Here is a 13478-nt window from a genome sequence, read left to right on the forward strand (position 1 = left end):
GTCAAGTGTTTTGCGAGACAAATCCGAACCTCAAAAATAACGAAAATCCGGATCCAAAACACAAAACACGAGACCTCAAAAGTCGCCGGTGCACATCCCTAGTAATTAGGTGTTTTTACAGTAGATTGATGCTTTGGTTTGCCCAATTCACTCGCTTACTTTTTGTGTTTTACCTTCCGTGTTTCCTTTGGCAATGTAATTAGAGTCAACGGGGTCTAATGTGGGCACTGTTGAAATAAGGAAAGAATCATTTCACTTAGAACTGCAGATTGGTTTTAACACACTGTGCTGTCGCATCATTTTCGCACACAGGAAAGGAACTGTAGTTGACCAGTAGAGTTTTGCGAAAAAATCACGAGACCACGTAGATGGACACTGCTCCCAAGCAAACTCCAGACCCCCAGCGGGCATGCTGGGAATAGTTTTACAACAAGTTTGACCTGCAGTGACAGCAAACTCAGGTAAGTGGACCTTTACTAAAGCTTGCTGACTACCACTGCTTAAGGATAATCTGTTCTATCAAGGGAGAAATTTGAGTCATATCTTCCAAGTAATACAATGACAATCCAGTGTTGATTTGAGGGTCCCTTCATCATTAAACAAATATACTTTTCAATACAGGTTTGCAGAAGAAAAACCAAGAAAAAACTTTTGAAGCTCATAAGGCTGAAAAGAATTACAAATCCATATCTAAAAAACATTGACCTTTATCAAGGCACAGTTCAGCAAATAGTGTAAAATGGGGAAAAAAAGTGTTGTTTCTCTACCCAGAAGCAGTCATGCAGCAACTCACTTCAGTAGCCATGTGTATTACAGCAGGTTACAAAAGCCCCATGGTAAACCCATTTCTTATTGTGTGATTAGTTCACCAAAGGAAAACACTGAAGAGCAATAGCAGGCACTGAATTAGAATTGTGGGAAACCATTGATCTCCAAAAAGAATATTGATGATATAGTTAACTAAAGACAATCTTATTACTATGAAGTATTGGAATAATAGTCAATGGAAAGATTAAACAAAGAGGATTCAGAGATATGGAAATACTACTTTCCATCAATAGACCATCATCCCAGCCATGAAGAATGATGAGGAGTATATCATTTTGCACAGTTACTTTGTCCCCTCAGGTTCCAGATGGCTTGCAGTCATGGGGGGGGGGGGGGGGGGGGCAGTGAATTATGCATTGTACCAGCAGGTTCTACAGGACATTGTAAAAGTATTCATCCATGAGCTGTAGTAACGGTAATAGTGCACAGGCCGCGTTATTTTCAAGAGTAACGGAGCCAATTTATTTCCCCCCAAAGGGTCATATACAAACTGCAAATAATGCAGATCCATAAGGCTTCTGTGTGTGCAATAGCACCTCTGTTTTAAGGTTTTCCATCTTCATGGACTGATAACTGAAAATCATTCATAGTTTTGTGGGTGTGTGGAGCCAGGGGCGAGTATTGATTACCACGGCCCAGATATTCGAGGGGGCCCGGGCCTGCACTTCAGACTGCCAAGGATTTTTTTTTCTTTTGCTATTTTTTTTTTCCCTGCTGTTTCTTTATTTGTGTGTTTCCAGGACGGGGAAGTGGGGTGTGCGGGTGTCGGACAGACAGTCTATGCTGTCCTTGCATAGACTGTCAAGTCGCATACTATGCGCTGTGACAGTCTATTTAGGGACCGCACAGGCTGCATCCATCTCCGTTAAGCAATGGCTAAATTCCGGTCACTGTGACATCAACAGGTCATGTGACTGCTGCAGTCACATGACACACAGGCGGGCTGCTAGATATATTCATGTTCCTGTGTTCTGTGCAGTGGAGAAAAAGGTAAGAGGAAGGGGTCATGTGATGGGGAGTGGGCATGTGTTATTGAAGCTGCTGGGCAATGGGGGACATGTGTGAATAAAGCTGCTGGGCAGAGGGGGACATGTGTTATTAAAGCTGCTGGGCAGAGAGGGACATGTGTTATTAAAGCTGTTGGGTAGAGAGGGGCATGCATGTGTAAAGCTGCTTGGCAGAGGGGGAATGTGTTTGTAAAGCATATGGACAGAGTGGGTATGTGAATGTAAAGTATGTGGGCAGAGGGGGCATGTATGTGTAAAGCTGCTTAGCAGAGCGGGCATGTGTGAGTAAAGCTGTTTATCAGCGAGTTGCAAAATGCACTGTTTTAAGGTAAAGAATTGCCTTTAAACACATTGCCGTTTTAAAATTAGCTGTCAAACTCACCGAATATCGGCGAGTTGCAAATTGAGTTGGTTAATACATTTACCCTATTATGTCTCTGCACCCTAATGTTTAATTTAACATAAATGAGGCTACACCAAGCAGTAATTTAGGAAAAAAATGCAAACATTTAAATAATTAAAGTTAGTGGCCCTAAAGTGGTAGTGGGTTGGATTTTGAAGTGACATTTCACTCTTTCTTTTTTAAAAAAAAAATAAAAATATTTTATTGATTTTTACAAGTCAACATATATAATACCTACCAAACAATACATGTTATTAATAGAAGGTATTGACAATAAGCAGCTATTAAACATGTAGCCACATCATGTTTGATAAGCTTTTGTATAGACTGGATGGTGCCAGGCAAAGGTCTAGAAAGAAGAGAATATAGCGGGTAGTCAGGCATTTTAACACGAGTAATAGATTCAATAAGAGTATGGATTTGTCACCAATAGGGTTGTATTTTTGGACACCTTCAACATTTCACTCTTTCAACCATGAGCATTTGTAGGTGGCTCCACACAGGGCCGCCAAGAGAAATGTTGGGCCCCGTTACAGCAACTTCATGGAGCCCCCTTAGACTAGAAGGGAAACCCATGTGCTCCCACTGCGGGTGTGGTCATACCATTGGAGGTGTGGCTGTGCATCATTGGGGGCGTGCCGAGGAGGTGAAGTGCACAAGGCAAGGAATAATTTAATATATCCTCATTAGAGGATACAATCATATGGTGCTACAGGGCTCCCGTGTAGCACCATCATTACAGAAATGCCCAGCAGCTTTATTCACAGATGTACCCTCTGCTCACATGCTTTACTTACACATGCCCCCCCTCTCTGCCACGTTGAGTTGCAAAATGCGCTAGTTCATACATTTACCCCCAGAACTGCATTTATGACATGTGTCACTTTTGTGTGTTTCCAGGTTTTTACTATGGTTGCCTACAAATGGGCTTTCCTTCAAAAGTGCAATTGGAAGGTGCAAATTGCGTCCCATAGAAAGGACAAGACCCACTCTCTAGCACCTCTTGTGTGGTGGAACAATCAAGCCATTTTGCTGGGAGAAAAGGGCTGTTTAGTCAAATGTTCTTCATCTAATTTTAGATTCTAGATAAAGATCAGTTAGTCAAAATGAATCCAGGAATAATGCTAATTCTACAAACTTTATCTGCACCCCTGTTTACTGGTTGTTATTATTATCCTTTATGTATAAATTGAGACAATATTCTGCTGTAGCTTTGTCTATCTACCAAAGAAAAAAGTTCCTGCAATAATCGCACTCTATTTTGAAATTATCCCACATTGTCTCTTCTTTTTTTTAATTTGATTCCCTGAGATAGGACATGAATTATGTGTTATTCTTATTACAATACCGAATGCTCTATTATTGGGCAGATAATAGAGTCCGGGGCCAATATTGATGATATTGAATCTTGGACTCCTAAATCTGTCAGGGTGGACTAAAAACACGTAACAGAGCTAAAAATGCGGGTAGGGGAGAAATCGGTTAAAAAAAGTTCCCCTCTAAGGCAACACGCCTAAATGTGAGCATCACAACACGCCTGAATGTCAGCATCACAACATGCCTAAATATGAGCATCACAACACGCCTGAATGTGAGCATAACAACACGCCTAAATGTGGGCATCACAACATGCTGAAATATGAGCATCACAACACGCCTGAATGTCAGCATCACAACACGCCTAAATGTGAGCATCACAACATGCCTGAATATGAGCATAACAACATGCCTAAATGTGAGCATCACAACACGACTGAATGTCAGCATCACAACACGCCTAAATGTGAGCATCACAACACGCCTGAATATGAGCATAACAACACGCCTAAATGTGAGCATCACAACACGCCTGAATATGAGCATAACAAAACAACTAAATGTGAGCATCACAACACGCTTAAATATGAGCATCACAACACGCCTAAATGTGAGCAATACAACACGCTTAAATATAAGCATCACAACACGCCTGAATGTGAGCATCACAAGAGGCCTAAATATGAGCATCATAACACACTTAAAAATAAGCATCACAACACACCTGAATGTGAACATCACAACACACCTGAATGTGAACATCACAACACACCTGAATGTGAACATCACAACACATCTGAATGTAAACATCACAACATGCCTGAATGTAAACATCACAACATGCCTGAATGTGAACATCACAACATGCCTGAATGTGAGCATCACAACATGTAAGCAGCTTGGCATAAGATGTTCCATTGAAAATACTGATACATGAAAGTAAACAAACAAATTGGCTCAATGGGTAAATATATATATGTTTACTCCAACAGTAGATAAATACATAATATATAAAAAAATAATAAAGTTATAACAACAGATAGATTCCCAAATTACTCGTGTATCTATAGCTAATATGAATCTATATTGAGGATGTAAAAGATATCACAACAAAGAGCCAGAGGCTAATGTATAACGAAATGTCCAAATGACCATAAGAGTAAGAGCTCTGTATACCGATATGAATGAAGCAACTTGGTTGCGCCCGATACTGGCTGTGAAATGAGATGACAAGTTCCCACGAGTTAAGCGGTATGTTCAAATATAAAGCTCCGTAGTAAATAGCTGAAATACATTATTAGTGGAGCAATCCGCTGTTGGTGGTGTTCATTATGCCAATATATGAGTCAGGCTAACATATAAATGAAACATCCAGATCTTACCCGTAAAGGGAAATATAGATACAAAGTTCCCGTCCCGCCACACAAGCGGTTCAGATGAGTGGAGACTCCACGATGTGTCTTCTGTGGTGCGCACCACCTAAATCCGTCCGGATTGAAACACAGTTGATTGTGGATATATTCCTCTTAAGGACACAATGTACGTAAGAGCCTCTGAAGACAATGTATCAAGTTGTATCAAATGTCTTCCCAGTAGATGAGGCTAAACAGAGCTAATACTCAGTAGTGGGTATTCCGTAGGTAGAAAAAATGACAAGCATCGACGCGTTTCGTCCGTCCAGGCGGACTTTTTCAAGCTAACACGTGAGCAGCTTGGATATTGTTTTGGTCATGAGTGTGTTTATTACTATCTACATACAGAAGTTCCTACTTACGTTGGATGAAGTAAGCATGGTTGTATATCCTTCTAATGCCTATATGTTTTATTATCCATTTAAAGAGATAATGGAAACTTAAAAATATGAATGTTATATTTTTACTATTGACACATGGGGATTATTTACAGTTAGGAGCAAATCCAACTACTGAGTGCAAAATTCACACTAGGAAAAAAAAATTTATGCCACGGGGGAAAATGTACAAGCTGATTTAGAATTGTTAGGGGGGTGCGACCTAGTCCAACTCTAAAATGCAGTGTAAAAATTAGGATGCCCAATATATCTATGCAGCATGGAAAAGCATGCAGTATTTTCTTGGATGCAAAATAAAAAGTACAACATGGTATAGTTGTTAGCTTGCACCTAACGCTAAATCAGCCCCACAGAGACCATTGATCTAGATACAGTACATACATGCGATTTACTAAAGCAAATGATAGAACAAAGATGAGGGGAACAACAACAGATTAATTCTTATTGTCCAGCTATCCTGTTCAATCATCCACACTGGTTAAAGTTTCTTCTTGTTGTTTTTTTTTTGTTTTTTTTTTAAACAGCAAGATATCTAGGCAAAGACTATCTTAAATGTAAAGATAACTATGTGGCAGAGGCAGGCTGGGCTGGGGGGCAGGGGAGCATCTGCCCCCTGGGACAGTCCAAAAGTGGGCTACCTTGGGCTGAGTCCCTGGGCAACCTACATTTTTTCCTTTAAAATGCTCCTGATAGGCTGCTGGGTCGAGTCTTGCCTCCCAGGCTAAAATTTGTCAGCCTTCCCCTGCTATGTGGTTTATGTGGGGATGATAGACACCCAGCTTTATCAAGTTAGTAATACATTGGAGATTTAGCCAAGTTTATGGTAGGATTTCTAATAGAACACAAATGATAGCAGCTCCCATTCCTCCCATGACCTTGCTGATCTGTGAGATTATTTTTCCCTTACTGTTCCCCCATTTTACAAAGTACATTACAGTATTAACATATCATTGAGCACTAATCCACCTCTCAGGGAGATAATGCCAACTCAAATCTCCCATTTAATAATTCATAAACGGTTCATGCAGAGTCACAATACCTGATATTACATGTATACATTTAATGGAGACATTATGCACACAGCTTGGATGTTAACATTACTCATACACATCTAACAAAGACGCGAATTAGCACTATTTAGTCTGATATTATAAAGAAGAGAAAGGGTACTTTAAATAGTATTTAATCCTATTAAATAATACAGCACACTTTTGTTAACTATTCAATAAATGTTTATAATGTATATCTTTCATCCAAGATTTTATCCATTACTCATTTATCAGTGCGCTCTCCCATAAAAGTCACACAATATAATAATATATCTGTAACTTAAATGTAACCAGACTTGCTCATACACTTGTACATGGTGAGCTGCAGTATTCAAAATCCATCCTTACAGTGGCCCTAATATTCACAAAATATGGTTACACTTTAAAGGTCGTGCACAATGACAGCTCTGTGTAATGATACTGGGTCGGACATCATGATGGAGGCTTCCTGCAGTCCCAGAACATTCTTGCTGCTACAGCACTGCATGACTCTGGATGAAATTGAGACACCAGACAGGAAACTAATAAATAAATGCCTGAAGACAAATACATTGTTCAAAGAAGTCTGACATCAGGTTGGTGGTTGCATTTTTATTTTTTATGTATCATATAATACCTTGGAAATAAAGAATTCTCAAAGCATTATCCAATCCAGTTAAATTATTATCAGCCATCCCATATGTGGCAATGTTTATTAATATATACTATAGGGCTTATCTCCACACAGAGGCAATTTGATAGCTATACCTAATAACTCAGACGGTCCTAAATGTCAGTGCTTCTCAGAGTACCTTTTTCATTGTTTATCATTTTTTTTTTTTATAGCACCGCTAATTCCGCAGCGCTGTACTGAGAACTCACTCATATGAGTCCCTGCCCCAATAGAGCTGCAGTCTAAATTCTCCAATACACACGCAGACACACACACACACACACAGACCAGGGTAAATTTGATAGCAGCCAATTAACCTACTAGTATGCATTTTGGAGTGTAAGAGGGAACCAGAGTGCCCAGAGGAAACCCATGCAAACACTGGGAGAACATGCAAACTCCACACAGATAAGGCCACGGTCAGTAATTGAACTTATGACCCCAGTGCTGTGAGGCAGAAGTGCTAACCACTAAGCCACTATACTGCCCATATGGGCTTGTACTGTAGTTTCGACACTTTTGGATCCGAGTTTGGAGGTTTGCTACTGAGGAGTTCACCCCTGAGTGGGCAATATTGGGAATTTTACCATCAGATGTCCGTGTATCTAAAGGAGGAAAGAAATCATTATTGGATATTTCAGCCGCAAGTAAAAACATCCTCTAGGTGTGGATCCAGAGTGTTCCCCCTTTTTTTTGCCTTGTATTGGCTGGAAGCCTCTTTTCAAAAGGAAACAAACAAGGAGATTTTTTGAAACATGGCAGAGTTTTATTAATACTTTACAGCCATCAACAAGATTTGTACAACCTGATTTAGAATTCTTAGGGGGTGCGACCTAGCCCAGCTCTAAAATGCAGTGTAAAAATAAAGATGGCCAATATATGTGTGTAGCAAGGAAAAGCATGCTTCTGCTATACCACACAGTATGAGACTTGGGTATATATGAGAAACCCGCCAGTTGACTGAGTAGTGTCACATTTACTTTCTGGTGCTCAGTTTCCTGGTTCAGCGCGCCTTGAATTCATAACCTCAGATCCTTTGATTTGGTAAATTGACCTTATGATTATTATGCCTAATGTCTATACTAATATTTTATATTATGTTATGTGCAGGGCCGGATTAACAATGGGCCTGATGGGGTTGCAGCCCCTGGCCTCGCCACAAAAATAGGTCCAGGCTAGCCAGGAGTAAAAAAAAATAAAAAAAATTGTGAGGGCACCTGGTGTGGGGAGGGTGGTGAGGCTTCCCTGGTTGCTAGAGGGCAGTCCTGTCATTGGAAAGCAACAGGCAGCCAATCACAAAGCTGCCTGTTACTGAGTGGGGGCTGCGTCTACAGAGGCTGTGTGTGACTCGTGCTGTACTAACTTCCATCCAGTCCCAGACGGAGGTCAGCAGCATTCAACACAACAGATAGGAACAATTTTTTTTTAAAATGGGATATGTGACAACAGGGGATATGTGACAACAGACCCAACCGGGTATATGTGACAACAGGGTATATGTGAAAATATAATATGCATGTGTCAATGGCCCGTGTGTATTAACATAGGGATCAGTTCCTTTTCTTACAACAAAATTACTAACTTTTTCAATAGATGCCACTGACAGTTAACTGTGTTTGACTATTTGTATTTCGAAGTCACCTCAGATGTATGAATACTTGAAGGAATAATAATTATATATAAAAAAATCTTAGAAATTCCCCTTTGACCATTTGAGGTGTTAGGAGGTATGGAAATGACCAACAACTGATAATCACATTCTTACGCATTAACTGCACAGTTTTTATCTATAAAAATCATATTTTGCTGTCTGTATTGGGCGGCGGTGTCATGGCTGCCCTATGTATTGTTTGGTAGTCACAAGGTTGCCCTCTGTATTGTGTGGCGGTCACAAGGGTGCTGTGTGGTCTTCTGCTGCTGTAGCATATCCACTTCAATGTTAGATGTGCTGTAAATTCAGAGATGCTCTCAGGGGCGCACAGAGGATTTTTCAGGGGGGGTTTCCTCCACCCCCGTAAAAAAAAATAATCCTAGAGACCTGACGCAGATGGGCCTGCGCATGCCCGGCAGCTCCGTTTCGGCTGCACTGTAGTATACAGCAGCCGCGGCGCTGTCAAAGAAGCGTCCGCGGCGGTGCTGTATACAATACAGCATCGCCGCGGACGCTTCTTAGACAGCGCCGCGGCTGCTGTATACTACAGTGCCAATATCTAGGGCACTTTTTAGTGGAAACCCAGAAACCCCCCCTGCGTGCGCCACTGGCTCCTCTGCATACCAACCATGGTTAATTGAGTTACTGTCGCTTTCCTATCAACTGGAACCAGGCTGGCCATTCTCTTCTGACATTTCTCATTAACAAGGTGTTTCCACCCACAGAACTTCCACTCACTGGATGGTAATGGTTTTGGTTTTGAGCATTGTTCTCTGTAAACTTTTAGTGTAAAAATCCCAAGAGATCAGCAGTTTCTGAGGTACTGAAACAAGCCATATCGCACTAACAATCATTCCACAGTAAGAGTCACTTAGATCACATTTCTTCTCTATTCTGCATAGTTTTTGTATTGATTCTCTTCCACATGAATGGCTGATTAGATGTTTGCATTAACTAGCAGGTTTATAGCTAAACCTAAGCGGAGTGTGTGTGTGTGTGTGTGTGTGTGTGTGTGTGTGTGTATACCATCATTGTGACATTATATAGCGCCAGCAAATTCCGTAGCCCTTTAAAATTGTGAACAAACAGTAATAAAACAATACTGGTTAATACATAGAGACAGGTAGGTAAGAGGGCCCTGCTCGCAAGTTTACAATCTATGGGACAATGGGAGTTTGATACACAGGTGCAAGTGCTGAATCATATTGTATATTGGTCCAGCTAGAATGCAGAGGTCAAAATTATTTAGTGGGCTGTATGATCAGTCACACAGCAATGTGGTCAGAGGTTTTTCGTCTTGTGTTAGCTGTGTTAAGGGTGGTAATATTGTAACCTAGGGAGATTAAGAGGGTAGTTGAGGAATATTATAAGCTTGTCTGAAGAATGGGTTTTCAGAAAATGCTTGAAGGTTTGAAGACTAGAGGAAAGTCTTATTGTGCAAGGGAGAGAAATCCACAAAGTGGGTGCAGCCCGATAAAAAGTCCTGTAACCGGGTATGGGAGCATGTGATGAGAGTGGAAGAGAGACGCAGATCTTGTGCAGAACGGAGGTGTTGATTTGAGAGATAAGTAGGAGATGTATGTTGGTGCAATTTTGTTGAGGGCCTTGTAGGTTAGTTGAAGAATTTTATATTGGATTCATTGAAATACAGGTAACTTATGTAGAGACTGACAGAGTGGTTCAACAGAGGAAGGATGATTTGCAAGGAAAATCAATCCAGCCGCTGCGTCCAAAATAGATTTTAGGGGTTCTAGTCTGATTTTCGGAAGACCAGTAAGGAGGGAATTGCAATAGTCGATGCGGGAGATGATGGATGCATAAATTAAAGTTTTTGCAGTGTCCTGTATGAGATATGTAAGTTTTTTGGAAATGTTATTTAAATGTATGCTGCATGATGTAAATATAGAGTTGATGTGGGGAAGAAAGGATAGTTGTGAGTCAAGGATTACACCTAGGCAGCAAGCTTGCGGGGTGGAATTTATGGTCCTGTTATCAACAAAAATAGAAATATCAGACAAGACGCATTTGTTGGTGGGTGGGAATATTATTAATTCTGTTTTTAAAAGATTGAGTTTGAGTTGGTGAGAGGACATCCATGATGAAATGGCAGCAAGACAACCAGTAACGTGAGACACAGATTTGAGAGATTAGGAGAGGATAGATACATTTGTGTATCATCTGTAGAGAGATTATACTGAAATCCAAAAGGAGCGTATTAGTTTTCCAAGAGAAGTGGTGTAGATAGAGAATAGCAGAGGACCTAGCACTGAGCCTTGTGGTACTCCAACTGATAAAGGAAGCGGAGTGGTGGTGGATCCAGAGAAATTAACACTGAAAGAGCGATTAGCTAGGTAGAATGAGAACCAGGATAGGACAGTGTCTTGAAGACATAGTATTTGTATGAGGAGAGAGTGGTCAACAGTGTCAAATGTAGCAGAGAGATCAAAGAGAATTAGAAAAGAGTAATGGCCTTTAGTTTTAGCTGTGATCAAATCATTGACAACCTTGGTCACAGTATTCTCTGTGGAGTCTTGAGAGAGAAAGCCTGACTAAAGAGGATCCAATAGGTTGTTTGCAGAAATAAAGAGTGTAATCAATATAGACAGTGTTTTTATATATATTTATACTTAGATTCAAGTTTAATTTTTTATTAACTTTCTTAAGTTATCAGCACCCTGTACTTAGTTCAATTTTAAAAACCTGAAAATGAGTATTTTTCATGTATGTTTTTGTTAAAGCACTTTATAAATCCCCTACGCTGGCTCAAATTATTTCTAAAATACAGTACAGCTTTGAAATGGAGACGATAGACATGCCAAATTCCACTTCTGCTTCGGCCCCTATCATGAAGTGGTTCAAGTGACATGTATACGTTACAGAGGGAGCGGGTGCAAATAGAGGGTCATCTTCTTCCTCTCCCAGCCACTCGCTCCTGGCTTTACCCGATTCCCCCCCAGGAGAATTAGTGGTTCAGCAAGGAGGGCCCAGCTTCTGACGCATATTGGACTTAGGTAGAGACAAAAGTAGAGGAGAGTGTATTTATGGGGCACTCAAAAGAACAGAAAATAATAAAATATGTATAAATTTTATTGATATACATTAAAAGGTATATTTATTACACTTAGTGAGAACAGAAAATTCAGCGAAATATTAAAAACAGGAATATGGAGTTATGTACTAAAAATAGTAAATTGATAAAACCTGTCGTAAAAATCCCACACTGGAACGCGCCACAAGCCAAATATTGCACACTGAAGGATTAATACAACTGAGTTATGATAATGTCCCTATCCTGATAGGTCCAAAGCTACATAAGTATAACAGGGCTGTTTAGCATGAATTGGATAATCAATCCTTCCATTCATATCATTATGCGCTATGCAAGATATTTATTACTATCTACATCCGGATAATGGATCCTGTATTTCATATCATTAAATAATAAGATAAGTGTTTGCTCTTTTCTAAATTTCACAGAGACACTGGATTGGTGATTAATGCTAAGAATCCACAGAGCATATCACTATTTGGTCATTAAGTCCTAACAAAATTAAACTGAGAACAGTGAACCTGTTTTATAATCGGGTAATTCTGAGTCACTATACTGAAACACTGGTATTCTTTCCGGTATTTATATCACAGGTATGACGGCAATATAGATCATATAATAGAAGGGATCACTCAGTCTAACCTGTATCACTAAGAAAGAAACTCCCTCTATCTAAGAAGTATTCTAACTAAATTTGTAAATGTATGAAAGATATTAGCGGACAAGGCTGTGGACGATGACGCGCGTTTCGCTAACACTAGCTTTGTCACGCGTCCACAGCCTTGTTCCATTTTTTTCTCAGGGTATATTTAGGCTGACCGGTCTCGTAATAAACTTAAAGAACAAGTGGTAGAGGTCTTCGCCTATAGCAGTCGCCCTTCCCGTAGAGCTGGATGTGCACATAGGTACTTGGATGCCCCCAGGTCTTAACTCTACAGTAGTGTAAGTTTATTAGCAAAAACAGAGGAGGGAATCTAGATGGTAATGGGTGGTCAGACGTTAGCCGAAGTCAGGGGTCTGAAGCAAACAGAGTAGTCAGAAACAGGCCAATGGGTCAGGGCTGGCAGCAAGCAGGGGTATCCAAATAACAAACAGAGGTCAGAGGAAGCAGGTCCAAAAGAAAGCCAAGGTCACAGCAGTAAATCTTTCAGGAGTTTGAAACACAGCAGGTTAGCTATCCACAGGGAATAAACCTCTCTGCCTTAAATACTAAATGTAGCTAATCAGGAATAAGGAGGAGGATCACATGATTAGACCCCCAAATTGCTTATTTTAATAAAACTATAAACCCTAATTAGCCCGCTGGCTTTACTAATTAATGTGCACACACCTGACTGCCCTGTATTGCCGGGACGCAGCGCTCTGAACATCGGCGTCCGGCTGTAGCCTTAGCAACGGTGGGGCCAGAAACCGGAAGTGACGTCCCAATCGTCAAGGACACGGGACAGGAGCGAGTGATTGGCGGTGATCCCTATATATATATATATATATATATATATATATATATATATATATGCAAATAAAAGAAAAATGTTGTCCGGCGCTCAGAAACAAACAGAATTTAAAAATGACTGTGTCAGCATAAACATAAAGGAGAATTTTGTGCACAATATAGCTATATTGGGGTTAAGCTCAACTGCCGGACGTCAAGGCATCTCCTGTAGGTGAGTCCCTAAGCTAGTGATACAAATTTACATTCAGGGTGTTCCATT

General features: G+C 40.4%; 1 long non-coding RNA gene across 1 annotated transcript; it reads left to right on the plus strand.

Moving 5' to 3' along the window:
* Positions 1-1766: 1766 nt before the first annotated feature.
* On the plus strand, positions 1767-3508 carry LOC142096976 (uncharacterized). Its single transcript, XR_012678075.1, has 2 exons — positions 1767-1818; positions 3139-3508. It is a non-coding gene; the product is annotated as an uncharacterized LOC142096976 (long non-coding RNA).
* The last annotated feature ends 9970 nt before the right edge of the window (positions 3509-13478 follow it).

This window comes from Mixophyes fleayi, chromosome 7, assembly GCF_038048845.1.
Source record: "Mixophyes fleayi isolate aMixFle1 chromosome 7, aMixFle1.hap1, whole genome shotgun sequence".
Taxonomy (NCBI): domain Eukaryota; kingdom Metazoa; phylum Chordata; class Amphibia; order Anura; family Limnodynastidae; genus Mixophyes; species Mixophyes fleayi.